Here is a 14,824-nt window from a genome sequence, read left to right as displayed (position 1 = left end):
ACAAGCACTCCCACTGTCTCCCGTCTCACACTCCCAGCCTGTTTCCCCACAGAGAAAACGAGGGGGAGGACAGCACTGGGGTAGGGGCTATCACATGCTGCTGGAAGACAGACAGCCGGCTGGGTTGAGACACCTCCCAGTGCTCAGGCCCTACCTCTCTTAAGCAGAGTCTTCAACTCCAGGCACCCAAGAGGATAGGGATGGCAGAAGGAGGATAAGGCCAGACAGTATACAATGCTGCTCTGAAGGAAAAATGTCAGCAGCCAGCAGCAGCCAGGCCTGGTGGCAGGTGAGCCCTGCACTTGGGGGATTTGGAGCTGGGGGCAGAATGCTATACAATAGGGTTAGCAACACAGTGAGTTTGAGGATAGCCTGGGTTACACAGGACTTTGTTGTGAAGAAGAGAAAAAGGGAGGGTTTCCATGTCAAGGGGCTGGCCCAATCATCGTGCCCTTGTGAAAATGAGACTAGCAAGCCTGACAAAGCTGAGCGTGGGAGCGCGTGCCTGAGATACCAGTGGCAGAGGCAGGAAAGCCGTTGCACGTTGGAGAAAAGTCAGGCGCCATCTCAAGACCCTATCTCAAAAACTAAAACAAGGGGCTGGAGAGGTGGCTTGGAGATTAAGAGCACTGGAGATTTACAAGTTGGTGTAAATCTTGGCTGTAAACCAAATTTATAAGTTGGTTCTCTGCTCTTCCGGAGAACCTGGGTTCCTTCCTCAGAACCCACATGGCAGCTCACACCCGCACTTAACTCTAGTTCCAGGGGATCTAACATCCTCTTCTGCCTCCACAGGCACCAGACACATATGCCAGCAAAACACTTAAAAATTAAAAAAAGAATGAAAATGAAAAAGACCTAATACAGCCAGGCACAGTAGTTCCCACCTTTCGTCTCAGCACTTGGAGGCTAAGGCAGGAGGAGCTCTGAGAGCTCTGGGCCAGCCTGATCTACATAGCAAGTCCAGGCCTGCCTGGGCTACGTGATGAGACCTTGTCTCAAGACAAAACAAACACGAAAACACAAACAGCACAGAACTGAGACAGCTAGAAATGTTAGAAATGGGAAAGAGGACAAGGGTGTGAACGAGCCTGGGAGACACGCGACGAGAAAACCGAGGAGGCTGCATATACACGCGTGAGGACCTGCATTCGGTCCCCAGAAGCTGCGTTCAGAAGACAAGCGTTGAGTCTGGTGGCAATGGCACACACCTTTAAACCCAGCACTCGGGAGGCAGAGGCAGGGGCATCTCGAGTTTGAGGCCAGCCTGGTCTACAAAGTGAGTTCACGGACAGCTAGGACTGCTACACAGAGAAATCCTGTATCAAAAAAACCAAAGCCAAAAAACAAAACAAAACAAAAACCCAGGCACTGGTGGCATCGCATATCCCTAGCCCTAGGCCTAAAGCAGAATTAGGAGACCAGCTAGGCTAGACCATTTGATAAATTCCCGGACAGTGAGAAAGACCCTGTCTCCAAAAACAAGCATGGCAGCATCTGACAAATGACACACAAGGTTGTCTTCTGACCTCCATGGGTATGTGTACATGTGTGCACACACATGTACACATGCACACACACATACATGCACATAAAATAAAAGTGAGAAACCAAGGAGAAGAGGCACTGCATTTCTAACATCCATGACCACTATGGTCACTGAAAGCCACATGGTAAAAAGGCCCATCGTTATTGAATCAGAATAGTTAACTAGGCATCGCTGGACGACATTGCGAGCAAAGGCACAAATACCCTCACACCTCACAAGGCTTGCACTTACTCATTATGAATCACACCAATCAGATACCAGCTGGGTATATGTGTCAGCTCCTTGTGAGCTGAGTTAACGTGAGTCATATCTAACACAACCAGGAGGCTGTTCAGAAGTCGACACGGCAAAGGGCATGGGTGTTCTGGAGGAAGAGTTCACATGGGCCTGGCATACAAGCCTGATGAGATAATCCTACCCACCACAAGCAGGATGTGGCAGGACTCGAGGAGCCATCGCTTCCGAGTTTGTTCTTTCTCTCTGGTCTTCACATTTGCAGTTCAAACCTTCCACCTGGGACTGGAGAGATGGCTCAGAGGTTAAGAGCACTGACTTTCCTTCCAGAGGTCCTGAGTTCAATTCCCAGCAACCACTTGGTGGCTCACAACCATCTATAATGAGATCTGGTGCCCTCCTCTGCGTGTAGGCACACACACATGCAGCCAGAACATTGTATACATAATAAATAAATCTTAATAAAAATAAATAAATAAAATAAATTAAAAAAACCTTCCACCTGGACCCATTCTTTCCTCCAAAGGATGAGTCCACCCCAGGCCTCCCCGAAAGCCAGCCCCTCCTCTCCACACACATTCAGAACTCCGTCTCTGGCTCTGTATCCCACCAGTCTTCTATCTAAATGTAGAGTCTCCTCTCTAAATCTCAAAGCTGAATGTGTCCCACTTCCACCAGCTCCTCACTAGCCAGAGTTGCTAAAAACACAAACTCCATAGCTGGGGCGAGCTCAGTGCAGGCTCCTGCTGGGCCTGGCTTCAGCCCCTAGCAGGCCATAATGATAATATAGGTTCCTAAACCCAAGGTCAGTTTAGGCCTTCAACTTCATAGAACTTCATAGAACTGTATAGAAAGTGTTAGGTCAGCCTGGGCTACACGTCTAAAACAAGCAAGCAAGCAAACAACACCTGAGGGTGAGGCAGGGGAATAACCGGACCTTCAGTGTCATCAATGGCCAGAGTGAGTTTCAGGGGAACAGGAACGGGAGGTCACTTCTACACAGCCTGTCGGGTGTCTGGGAAAGGGTTCCAAAGTCACTGATGGAGGGCACTCTCATTAGGAAAACACTCCTTCGAGTCAGTCACTGAGGGGGCTGGAGAGATGGCTCAGCGGTTAAGAACACTGACTGCTCTCCCAGAGAACCCGGGTTCAATTCCCAGTACCCACACGGCAGCTCACAACTGTCTGTAACTCCAGGATCCAACACCCTCACATACATACAGGCAAAACAACGATAAAATAAAAATAAATACATTAGAAGAAGTCAGTAACCTGTAGTGATATTTTATTTGTGTTTTTAATAAATAAAGCTTGCCTGAAGATGAGAGTGCAGAGCTAAGGCCACTAGAGGCCAGGGAGTGGTGGTTCACGGTAGCTCACACCTTTAATCCCAGGACTCAAGCCACCCTGGGCTACATGAGATTGAATCTGTTTAAAAGAGAAACAGAGTTCATGCAAAGGCACTAGGGAGGTGGAGACAGGAGTGACAGGGCTGGGTGGAGAGGGGAATAGAAGGCAGGAGGAGACGGGAGCTCAGTGCAGTCTGCAGTCACGCTGAGGGCAGGATTGATCGCCCTTTTGTTTGTCTGAGCCTTGATAGGGTTAAGAACTCTCTAGTGGCTTGGCTGCTTTGCTCTTCTGATCTTCAGCTTGAACCCCAATATCTGTCTCTGGGTTTTTATTATTTGTGCTACAGTTACTGAGGGTCCGTGTGGCAGACACAATAATTCCAGTACTTGGGAAGTAGAGGAAGGAGTTGAAGGTCCAGCCTGAGTAACATAGTGAGGTCTGGGCCAGCCTGAGCTACATGAGAGTCTAGCTCAAAAACAAACAAACAAACAAAAAAATACAATGACAAATATTTTCTGTATCCATCTGAAATTTACATATACTCTACAGCCTATGGCAACAATCTGTTACAGCTGCCCCCTAATGCATCTGCACAGCCTCTGGTCCTTACACAGCTGTAACAGAGGCAGAAGTGAGACTATTGGAGAAGGGATACTTTGTTTCTGCTTGCATGAAGTGTGAGCGTGTGTGCATATTTTTTTCCTGGTTACAGCATATTGACAACTCTCCAGTTATCTGAGTGTTATATTAGATTAAACCCTGAAGTTAATAGCAATTTTTTAAAACTTATTTTTATGTGTTGTTTGGGTATTTCCCTGCAAGTATGTCTGTGCATTGTGTGCATGCTTGGTTCCTGTGGCGGCCAGGAGAGGAAGTTAGATGTACTAGGACTGGAGTTGCAGGTGGTTATGAGCCGCTATGTAGTGCTAGGAACTGAAGCTGGATCCTTTGGAAGAGCAGCCAGGACTTTCCACCACTGGGCCATCTCTCCAGCTCCTTAACAGTAAGTTTTTAAAAATTAAAAAAAAAAAGAAGAAAAGAAGGACTCTAGCTCAGCATAATTTCACCATGGCATAAATTCTTCTCCCCTTAAAAGTAAAAACCACACACAAAGCCAACCAGAGAGCATCTTCTGAGGTTGCTAGCTTGCCAAGATATCACAAATGTGGGCAAACAATCTTTCGCTCAAATACTTAGAAGCAATATTCAAAAACCTCAAAACCTTCTTCCTGCCACTTCAGAAAGGAAGCCCCCCTGGGCGGGTGCGGCCAAGGCCTCTCTGCTGTGGTGACGAAAGATCTACTGTCATTACGCTGCCCCGTCACCACAAATGAGAGAAACGGGGAAGAAACGAGAGCAGCCTAAGTGAACCGCAACAGTGAAGTTTGTGGCCAGTTCTGGGTACCTGTGATGGACGGACAGACGGACAGACGGACGACAGATGGACGTGGTCTCGGCAAGGGTGGGAGGCTGTTTCTGGGGCAAGCAGCTCCACAGACAGGAAGCGCACCCGCTAACACCGTCAGCTCTCCACACCACTCATCTTCATTTGTGCCACCTGCTCTGCGCAACGTCCTCTGGCCTTACAAATGTTCTGATGAGAAACAACAGGAAAACAATATAAGGGGCTTGAAGGAGGCTCCCAGTGTGATGCTCTGGGTACCAGGGGAGAGGGAGGCATTCTGTGCAGGCAGGCAGGTGGCGGGAAAACAGCTTAAAGCTGGGTTTTTCTTCCTCCTCCTTTTCTTTTCTTTTAAAGAATTATTTTATTATGTATACAGTGTTCTGTCTGCACGCATGCCTGCAGGCCAAAAGAGGGCACCAGATCTCATCTGGGATGGTTGTGAGTCACCATGTAGTTGCTGGGGATTGAACTCAGGGTCTCTGGCAGGGCAGCCAACTCAGCTCTTAAGGGTTGAGCCAATTCTCCGGATCCCTTTTTTTGGTTTTGGGACAGGGTTTCTCTGTATAGCTCTGGCTATCCTGGAACTCACTTTGTAGACCAGGCTGAAAATTTCGCTTATTTTATCTTATGTGTATGACTGTTTTGACTACATGTATGTGTGAGCACCACATTCATGCCTAGTCCGCTCAGAGGTCAGCCGAGGGAGCTGGATTCCCTGGAACTGGAGTTATGAACGGTTCTCAGCCACCAAGTGGCTCAGGTCTTTACATACTCTCAACCACTGAGCCATCCCTTCAGCCCCAAGGGTGGGTTTAAAAGATGACAATAGGAAAGGAATGAAGCATGTCAGCTAGAAGCCCCTGGGAGGGGAGGCAGACCCTAAAAAAGGAGGAACTATACCAAGTGCTGGGTGGAGAGAGGATGGGGTGCTGGCAGGCAGTCTGGGTGGAGAGGACTGGGGTGCTGGCAGGCAGTCTGGGTGGCGAGAGGATTGGGGTGCTGGCAGGCAGTCTGGGGATCTCTGAGCTGCAAACGTGGGACTACACTCCTTGCACTCATGATAATGTGGGACCTTGTGAGATCAAGAGACTGCGACAGGTAGTTATGAAAAAACCCAGCAGAGGCTGGGGAAATGGAAAGTACTTGCTTTGCAAGCCTGGGGACCTGGGTTCAGATCTACAGTACACACGTAAAAACAACCAGGTCTCGGCACAGGCCTGTAGACCCAGTTCTGGGGAGGTAGAGACAGAAAGATACCTAGCCAGCTAGGCTAGAAAATCAATGAGTTCCAGGTTCAATTGGAGACTTTTTTTTTAAAGATGTATTTATTATGTATAGTCTTCTGCCTGCATGTATACCTGCAGGCCAGAAGAGGGCACCAGATCTCATTACAGGTGGTTATGAGTCATCATGTGGTTGCTAGGAATTGAACTCAGGACCTCTGGAAGGGCAGTCAGTGCCCTTAACCTCTGAGCCATCTCTCCAGCCCTCAATGTGAGATCTTGTCTCAAAAATAAAGTACAGCCTGGAGAGATGGCTTAGCAATTAACAGTCTGTTGCTCTTGTGTGTAGGGGGTGTGGTTGTGTACACCTTTAATCCCGACTCAGGATAAAAAGGCAGGTGGATTTTTGTGAGTTCAAGTCCAGCCTTATCTACAGTGATTTCTGGGGCTCTCCAGAGCACCATAGTGAGACAAATAAATACACAGACAGTGTAATGCTCTCGCAGAGGACCTGAGCTCTGTCCCTACCGTGCACACCGAGTGGCTCACAAGCATCTGTAACAACAGCTTCAAAACATCCACGGCTTCCATCTCCCCGGGCAGCTGCACACACCCGCAGATGGGAATCCTCCCCCAACACATTACACATACTTAAAATAAAAAATAAAGTGAAGGAGGCCAGCAGGGCGGCTCCATAGGTAAAGACAACCGCTATACACACCTGCAACTTGAGTTTGGCCCCTTGGAACCAAGTAAAGATGGCAGGAGACAATCTATTCCATAAACCCCTGACCTCCACATGCCCCCCCACACACACATAAAATAAGATATAAATAAACTGGGTTGGGCAAGATAGCTCACCCAGTAAAGATGCTTGTCCCAAGCCTACGACCTGAGTTCAATCCCCAGGACCCACACGTGAGAAAACTGACTCTGGAAAGTTTTCCCGAGTTCCCTCCATGCATGTGCCATTTGGCATGTATGCACACACATAAGTAAATACCTGTGGAATTTGCCCTTCAAAAAGGTCAAGAGCAATTGAGGAAGACACCTATGCCGACCTCTGGTCACCACATGCACACAAGAGCACACAAAGAGTAGGGAACAAGGCCACCATCTTAGAGCAGAGAAGAGGCAGCTTCTGAGTGTAGAAGGGGACAGGAAGACACTGCCCAGTGGCACTCCACAGTGGCACGCCAGGCTCTCTGGGCCTGCCCGCCTTTCTAGCTGTGGGGTTGGGGACTGAGCCTTATTCTCACGCCTCTAAGTTCCCTCTCTCTTTTTAAGACTTATTTTTTTATCTTACAAGTGTTTGTCCTGCACGTATGTATGTGTACTATTGTTTATGTCTGGTATTGGAGGAGGTCAGAAGAGGGCGTCAGATCCCCTGGGACTGGAGTTACACAATTGTGAGCCATCATGTGCACCGGGTCCTCTGCAAGAGAAGCTAGTGCTCTTACTCGCCGAGCCATCCTTCATTCTCTCCCTTTCTTTTTAAAAGATGAAGCGAGGGTCTCAAGATACAGCCCAGACTGGGCTTGAACTTGTGGGAATCCTGCCTCCACCTTGCAGGTGCTGGATTACAAGCTTGCGTGATCACACACACGAATTTGATCTCTTCTCGCTCAAGCACGCTGGCCTCTGTAGTGCAAGTCAAAGCGGTGGCGCTCTTCTCTGCAGGGAGGAGCAGCTTCATCTGTGGGACTATGCAGAAGCGCCCGGGGACTGAGTCAAATGCCTCTCGGACCATCCCATTTCTGTCACCTTACTGCTTTGCCCACCGAGCAATCCTTTGGTTATGCGGTTCAGTTTTAAAACTTGTGTTTGAGCCAGCAGACACAGAGGTTGGGGAAGTTTGTGTCTACTATAAATTCACAGGTTGGCTTGTGAATTTGGAGCATCAATCATTCTTAAGTGGCCTCCATTTCATTTCCACTGCCCTGTTTGGTGGGGTCATCTATCCAGGGATCCACGGCAGCAGTCTTTCCCAGGCACTACCCTGCTCCTACCCCTTCTCTTCCCCTTCCTGAACATAGATGCCAGGAGCTCCTGCTGAGAACCCTGTCAGCTCTCCAGAGCCCCCAGGAAGCCTGCAGGATTCTTGGTGCCAGCTCTGCTCCAACCCCTCCTCTTTTGTGACATCCACTTCCTCCGGCACCTCCCCTGCCTGCCCTCCCCTCACTCCTCTTTCCTTTGCGTGTCCAAACAACTTCCTCTTCCTTGGTATCACACACTGCCTCGCGTGTCTCATAATTAGTCATATTTATCCCTGGATTGTGAGCCTCTGAGACACCAGACTTGGTCTATTTTTATACCTCCCATCTCCCCAGGGCCAGATATGGCATCTTGCAGCAGTACGCTAAGCGGCCATTTATTGAGTCTGTGTTGTGCCAAGGCACCTGGCTGGTGCTGGAGGTAACAGATACTTAACATGTCCCTGACAAAAGGGACATGAAAATGCGCTCTTGTCTTAGGATGTTCAGTGAGATGCCTTCCTCAGCCTGTGTGTGGTGTGTGGAGCTGAGAACACAAGCAGGCTGATGGTGGCAGCCTCCATGAAGCAATGCCTGAATTATTTCAATGTTCCTGTTCTACCCCTACCCCAAAAAACCGAGGCATAGGGTCGACAAGATGGCTCAGCGGCAGAGCTGCTTGCCAGCAGGCCTGCAGGCCTGAATTTGATCCCTGGAACCCACAGGGAAGTAGTACAACAGACAAGCAGTCCTCAGACTCCCACATAACTACTGTGGCATGTCCACCCATACACACACAGAAAGTAAATAAATGTTTTTAATTGAGGCATGTCTTATATCCCAATTAACACAGTTCTCTTCTTTTCCTCCTCATAACTGTCTTTCTTCCTCCTTGTATAACTGCTTAAAAAAAAAAAAAAAAGATGGGCTGGAGAGATGGCCCAGTGGTTAAGAGCACTGGCTGTTCTTCCAGGTCTTGAGTTCAATTCCCAGCAACCACATGGCGACTCACAACCATCTATAATGAGATCTGGTGCCCTCCTCTGGTTTGCAGGCACACATGCAGACAGAACATTGTATACATAATAAATAAAATAAATCTTTAACAAACAAACAAAGAACAACAAACAGAGTTTCACTCTGTAGCTCAGGCTGGTCTCAAACTCTTAATTCCCCTGCCTCAGCCTCTAAAACACTGGAGTTCCAAGTGTGAACCAACTGGCTAGATTATGGGGTGGGGAGGAAAAGGCAATGCCAAGTGTCACTCCTCCTCAGGCACCATCCACCTTGGGTACGTTTGCGTGTGTGTACATGAGAACATGCGTGTGGGAGTATTCAGACGTGTGTGGAGGCCAGAGGACAACCTCAAGTGTTGTTTCTCAGGGACCCCCTACCTTGTCATTTGAGATGTGATTTCCCTCAGGCCAGGACTCACCAGGTAGGCTAGGCTGGCCAGTCAGCAAGGTCTGGGCATCCGCTACCCCTGCCTCCCCAGCGCTGGGATTATAAGTATGGACTACCATGACAAGCCCCACCCCCTCTTCTTTTCCATAACTCAAACTCAGATCTTCATGTTTGCACAGCACATGAGCCCTCCCACTCCAATATGATGGAGGAGGGTCATCTGTCTATGTGTTACTTTCATTGGTTAATAAAGAAACTGCCTTGACCCTTTAATAGGACAGAAAATTAGGTAGGCGGAGTAGACAGAACAGAATTGTGGGAGAAAGAAAGCAGAGTCAGGCAGATGCCTCAGGCAGACACCATAGCTTTCCTCTCCGAGATGAACGCAGGCTAAGATCCTTCCTGGTAAGCCACCACCTCGTGGTGCTACACAGATTACTAAATAGGATTAAAGCAAGATCTGAGAATTAGCCAATAAGAGGCTGAAACTAATGGGCCAGGCAGTGCTTAAAAGAATACAGTTTCCGTGTAATTATTTCGGGGCATAAGCTAGCCAGGCATGTGGGAGCTGGGCAGGAACGCAGCCCGCGGCTCCTTCTACACCATAGACACGGACAAATAAATCAATGTAATACAGATTTTAAAACAAAGAGAAACGATTTAAAGAAGATGGCTAGCTGTTCTTGGTTGTCAACCTGACCACATCTGGAACCAACTAAAACCCAAATAAATGGATGGGCACACCTGGGAAGGATTTTTTTCTTAATTCAATCATTTGAAGCAGGAAGACTCACTTTAATCAAGATCTTAAGTTAAGACCTTTAACTTGGACCACACCTTCTGCTGGAAGCCTACATAAGGACATGGAAGAAGGAAGCTCTGCTCTCTGCCCGCTTGCTCTCGCCTTGCTAACAGGTCCATCCCTTCCCTGGCATTAGACCCCACTTCTTCAGGATTCTGGAACATACTGAAGACAGCTGAGACACCTGGCCTGGTGGACTGAACAACTACTGGATTCCTGGGCCTTTCATTTATAGGCAGCCGTTGTTGGATTAGCTGGACCTCAGCCTGTAAGCCGTTCTCACAAATACTGTTACACACACACACACACACACACACACACACACACACTTACTTATTCTATAGGTTTGGTTACTCTAGCGAACCCTGACCAACACAGAAGTATTGGCATTATAAGTAGAAAACAAGCATCCATCCCCTACAATATTTGGTTTTGCCTCTTTCTCGCTTACACATTTACTCACTGTGTGTGTGTGTGTGTGTGTGTGTGTGTGTGTGTGTGTGTATGTGTGTGTCTGCAGATGCTGTAGTGCTCAGAAGGTAACTTCTGGGAATGGGTTCTAGCTTTTACCTTTTACCATGTGGCTCTAGGAACTGAACTATGTCATCAAGCTTGACAGTAAGCTCCCTTACCCACTGAGTCATCTCACCAGACCTGTTTCTGCCTCTTGTTAAGCAAAGATTTGTTTAATTTATTTTAATTTTGCATATATTGATGCATTGCCTATATGTATGTCTGTGTGAGGGGGTCAGATCACTTGGAATGAGTTTACAGACAGTCGTGAGCTGCCATGTGGGTGCTGGGAATTGAACCTGGGTCCTCTGGAAAAGCAGTCAGTGCTTTTAATTGCTGAGCCATCTCTCCAGCCATACAGAAGATCTATATACACTATACCTATACCTTGCATAGCCTGTGCAATGAACTAATACTGCCTCAAATCAATGCTAACTCCTCATGTTCTAAAAAAGCAACAAAGAATATGATATGACAGGCTCACCTTAATCCTAGTGTGTGGGAGGCCAAGTCAGAAGGCTAACAAGATGGAGGACAACCCGAGTTACACAGAGAGAACCTGTCTCAGACACAAACGAACTGTAATAGAAACGGGGTGGATGGGACATAGCTTAGACAGTAAAGGGCTCGGGACACAAGCATGAGGACCTCGGCTTGACTCCCAGCACCCACATAAAAAGCCAAGTATGGGCGCGCATGCTCACCATTGCTGCACTGACGGGGTTGAAGGGCCCTTGGGCTCTCTGGCCGCCGAGTTGATCAGCCTCTGGTCCTAGTGAGATTGTCTCTAAGAATACGGTAGGGCCCGGGAGATGGCTCAGTAAGCAGAAGTTAGTCAAGCAGGTGGGACCGAGTTTGATCTCCAGAATCCATGTAAAAGGCCCAGTGAGGGGGCTGGAGAGATGGCTCAGTGGTTAAGAGCACTGACTGCTCTTCCAGAGGGCCTGGGTTCGATTCCCAGCACCCACATGGCAGCTCATAACTGTCTGAAAATGCAGTTCCATGAGATTTGACACCTTCACACCAATGCACATAAAATAAAGATTAAAAAAAAAAAAACCCAGTGTGGAGGCAAACACCTCTAACCCTAGAATTCCTACAGAAAGGCGGGAGGCAGAGGCAGGAGAACTACCAAGCTCAGTCCCCGGGATCAGCTAGCCTACAGTGCTCAGCAACAGAAACAAGAGACCCCCACCTCAACAAGGTGGGAGACAGAACCAACTCCTGAAAGTTGCCCTCTGACCTCTGCGCGGGTGCCCCCCACCACAGTAAATACTGAAAGGAAGGAAAGAAGAGAGGGAGGGAGGGTGGGGAAAGAAAGGGCTGGAGAGATGGCTCTTGCAGAAGACAAGAGTTCAGTTCCCAGCCCTATGTCAACTCTAGCTGATAAGATAACTCCCGGGGATCTGATCTCTTCTGCGTGCACCTGCACCCACAAGCAGGGGCACAATTACACATAATTAAAACATGAAAGTAAAGCCTTGGGGGGAAATAGATAAAAACAAGGCGGACAGTACTGAGGAATTCACCTGATCCTGACCTCTGGCCTGACCTCTGGCCTGCACACCCATGCACACACAAAAGGACATGGCGGGGGCATGGCTACCCTCTCAAGCCCCCAAGAGAAAGCCCAGGAAAGCCATGCAGTGCCTTTTGGCTCCCAAGGAATCAGACTTCTGTCACAAATCATCTGTTGTCCTTGATGTCACCTCCCCTCAAAACGTCCACCCTCACTACAGCCTTTGTTTCGTGGTTGTTCTTTGTCACCCGAGGAAATTAATTCATGACAAAGGGTAGGGAAAACAGCAAGCCATGTTCAAACACAGACACCAGTGGAATACTCACACTGCAGACTCCTAGGAAAGAGAAACACATGCATGTTGCATCCCCTTCTTTCCTTTCCCCTTCTTTCTTTTGGTGCCATGGGCTTGAACTAAGTGCCTGAAAGATCTGCCTTAGACAAACTTTTTTTTCATATGATAACCTATACAAAGAAACACAGCTGGGCTGTGGTGGCACGCACCTTGAATCCCTGCATTCAGGAGGCAGAGGCAGGAGGATCTCTGTGAGTCCAACTTAGAATGCATTCCAGGACAGCTAGGGCTACACAGAGAAACCTTGTCTTGAAAAAACAAACAAAAAGAATGATTTATTTTAATTTTATGCGCATGTGTGTTTGCTATGCGTATGTTTTTGCAACATGTTTGCCTGTGTCCTTGAATGCCAGGAACTGGAGTTACAGCTGTGAATCACCATGTGGGTGCTGGAAACTGAACCCAGGTCTGCTTAGTGGGCATGTCAGGCTGCCTGTAATTCTAGATCTCAAAATTGGTGTCAGGAATCCCTAGGGCAAGCTGGCTAATCAGGTCAGCCCTTTCTGAGAGTCCCTGCCTCAAAGAATAAAGTGTAGAGCTATCCCAGAAGACTCCTGATGCCAACTTCCAAATACAGACGCACACACATATGCAACCACGCCAGTACAAATGTGCATACACAGAAGCATGCGTACCACATACATATATACATGGGGGAAAGATAACTACATGCAGACAATAGCTTCACTACTCACACACACAGTGACAAAGAAGGCAGAACACAGACAGTCTCTCCAGAAATGAGGTGATGACAGGTCACGTAGGAGGCAAGTGTCTTGTCACGTGGGGAAGATAAGTCATGCCGTCCCTGGTAGAGGGACATAGGAGCAAGCATGTCCAACACGAACCTGCTGGCTCTCTCAAAATCTCTGCCTCCTGATTCACAACTTCAAGCATCATGATCCTCATAGACTCAACTCCCCCAGTGGAAGTTTCCCATTATCACTGTGTGGGGTCTAGTCCCCTCGAGCTCTCCAACCATTCCCTCAGCTCCTGCAATCGGCTCTGAACTGACAACTGTTTGCTCTGGCTCAGGCCTGAATGGGGCTGCCTGGGGCTTCCAGCCTGACCCTGTGTTAGGGTGCGAAGGGGGAGATAATGGAGCTTTTATTATTCAGCTGAAATCCTCAGGGGCTCCAGCACCTTGAACACAAAGTGCAAAGTGTCCCCTGTGATTTCTAAGACCCAGGGTGGTGGGACTCTGCTCACCCCCAAACCTTACTCCAACCTCCACATTGGGCCGGGGCACTTAGAATCCTGAGGGGCGCTGCAGCGTTGCTGGGTGTGAAGGGACACACCTGGAATCCTGAGATGAGGAGATCAGAGCCAGCCTCTGCTATGCAGCAAGTTTGATGCCAGCCTGGGCTACATAAGAGCTTGTCTCAAAAACAAAAAACAACAACACCAAAAACCACTGATGGATGGGTAGTGCATTTCCATACTAGAACACTTGTCTGCCATGTACAAGACCCTGGCTTTCGTCCCTAGCAACACTTAAATGCTCAGGCCTCGCTCCAAAAGATCCAGGGTTAATATCCCCAGGGAAAGACTTGGCATCATGATGTCATTATTCACCACGTGACACCGCAAGGCTGAGAAGGCCGCTGTGGACAGGCTCGTCCTTCCCACAGATACGGGTTCCCTGCACTTGCTGTCTGTCGCTAGGAACACTAACGCTGTCCACTTCTGGCCATGAAGCCAGACTTCCTGACCTCCCCTGTTCACTGCTATGTTCCCAGCACCCAGCACTGGAATGAAATATTTGCCACTAGCGAAGAGGCAGAGGAGTAGACGACTCCGTTCCTCCTCTCACCAGCTAGCCCCTCACCCCACACTGACTCCATCTTCTCTTAGCCACATGCTCGGCAGGAGGCCTGTCTTCCGTGTTACCCTATGCCTGCATGCCTAGCAGGGTGGCCAGTGCAGCGAGCAATGAATTAAAAAATGCAGCAGGATACTTGGAGGTATATAGACAGATGTGGAGAGCTGGCCAAGGAGGATGACAGTGTGGTTAGGGGCAATGGTGGGAAATTAATGGGGGGGGGGCACACTGCCGACAGCTTATGAAAGCCCTGTGGCCACACAAGGAGGCTGGATGCTGTGAACAATCAGCCAGCGGAGGTTTAAGGACAGTGACTCGATCAGCTTGCATTAGCATGGATGACCGCAGGCACTTAGGGCAGCACAGGGAAGACCAGAGGGAGCTAAGGCACAGGAAGGGGAGAGGGAGCCAGAACGGAGAGGCAGAGAGAGACAGAACCTGACAGGGGCCAGAGATAAGACAGACAGTGTTTACAGCCCAGGTGGGGCTGTGAGAGAGGGACGTGCTGCGGATGATTCTGATGTCCTGTTTGTGGTGGCAGCACAAGCAGACGTGGCATTGGGATTAGACAGGCAATGCTGACCGCTTGGGCGCAGGAGCCAGACTGACTTGGTTCAAATCTTAGTACTTGAAAAGGGCTTAACTCCCTGGAAAAAGCAAGCTTGGGAAGACAAG

The 14,824-nt window shown here is 48.8% G+C and overlaps 1 protein-coding gene across 4 annotated transcripts in view; it reads right to left on the bottom strand.

Annotated features, from left to right (window-relative positions):
• The window catches only part of Bicral (BRD4 interacting chromatin remodeling complex associated protein like), a 93,720-nt gene that overhangs the window by 71,951 nt on the left and 6,945 nt on the right, over positions 1-14,824 (bottom strand). For 3 of the 4 annotated variants that reach the window (XM_038344135.1, XM_038344138.1, XM_038344137.1), the window contains exon 2: positions 4,539-4,727. The gene's annotated coding sequence lies outside the window, so the exon portion shown is untranslated. Of the gene's footprint in view, positions 1-4,538; positions 4,728-11,157; positions 11,349-14,824 lie in introns of those variants that run through there. The other variant, XM_038344136.1, reaches the window with a different exon arrangement.

This window comes from Arvicola amphibius, chromosome 9 (genome assembly GCF_903992535.2).
Source record: "Arvicola amphibius chromosome 9, mArvAmp1.2, whole genome shotgun sequence".
In the NCBI taxonomy this organism is placed as follows: domain Eukaryota; kingdom Metazoa; phylum Chordata; class Mammalia; order Rodentia; family Cricetidae; genus Arvicola; species Arvicola amphibius.
Note: the sequence above shows the minus strand (reverse complement) of the source record. Positions and strands in the feature narration are given on the sequence as shown.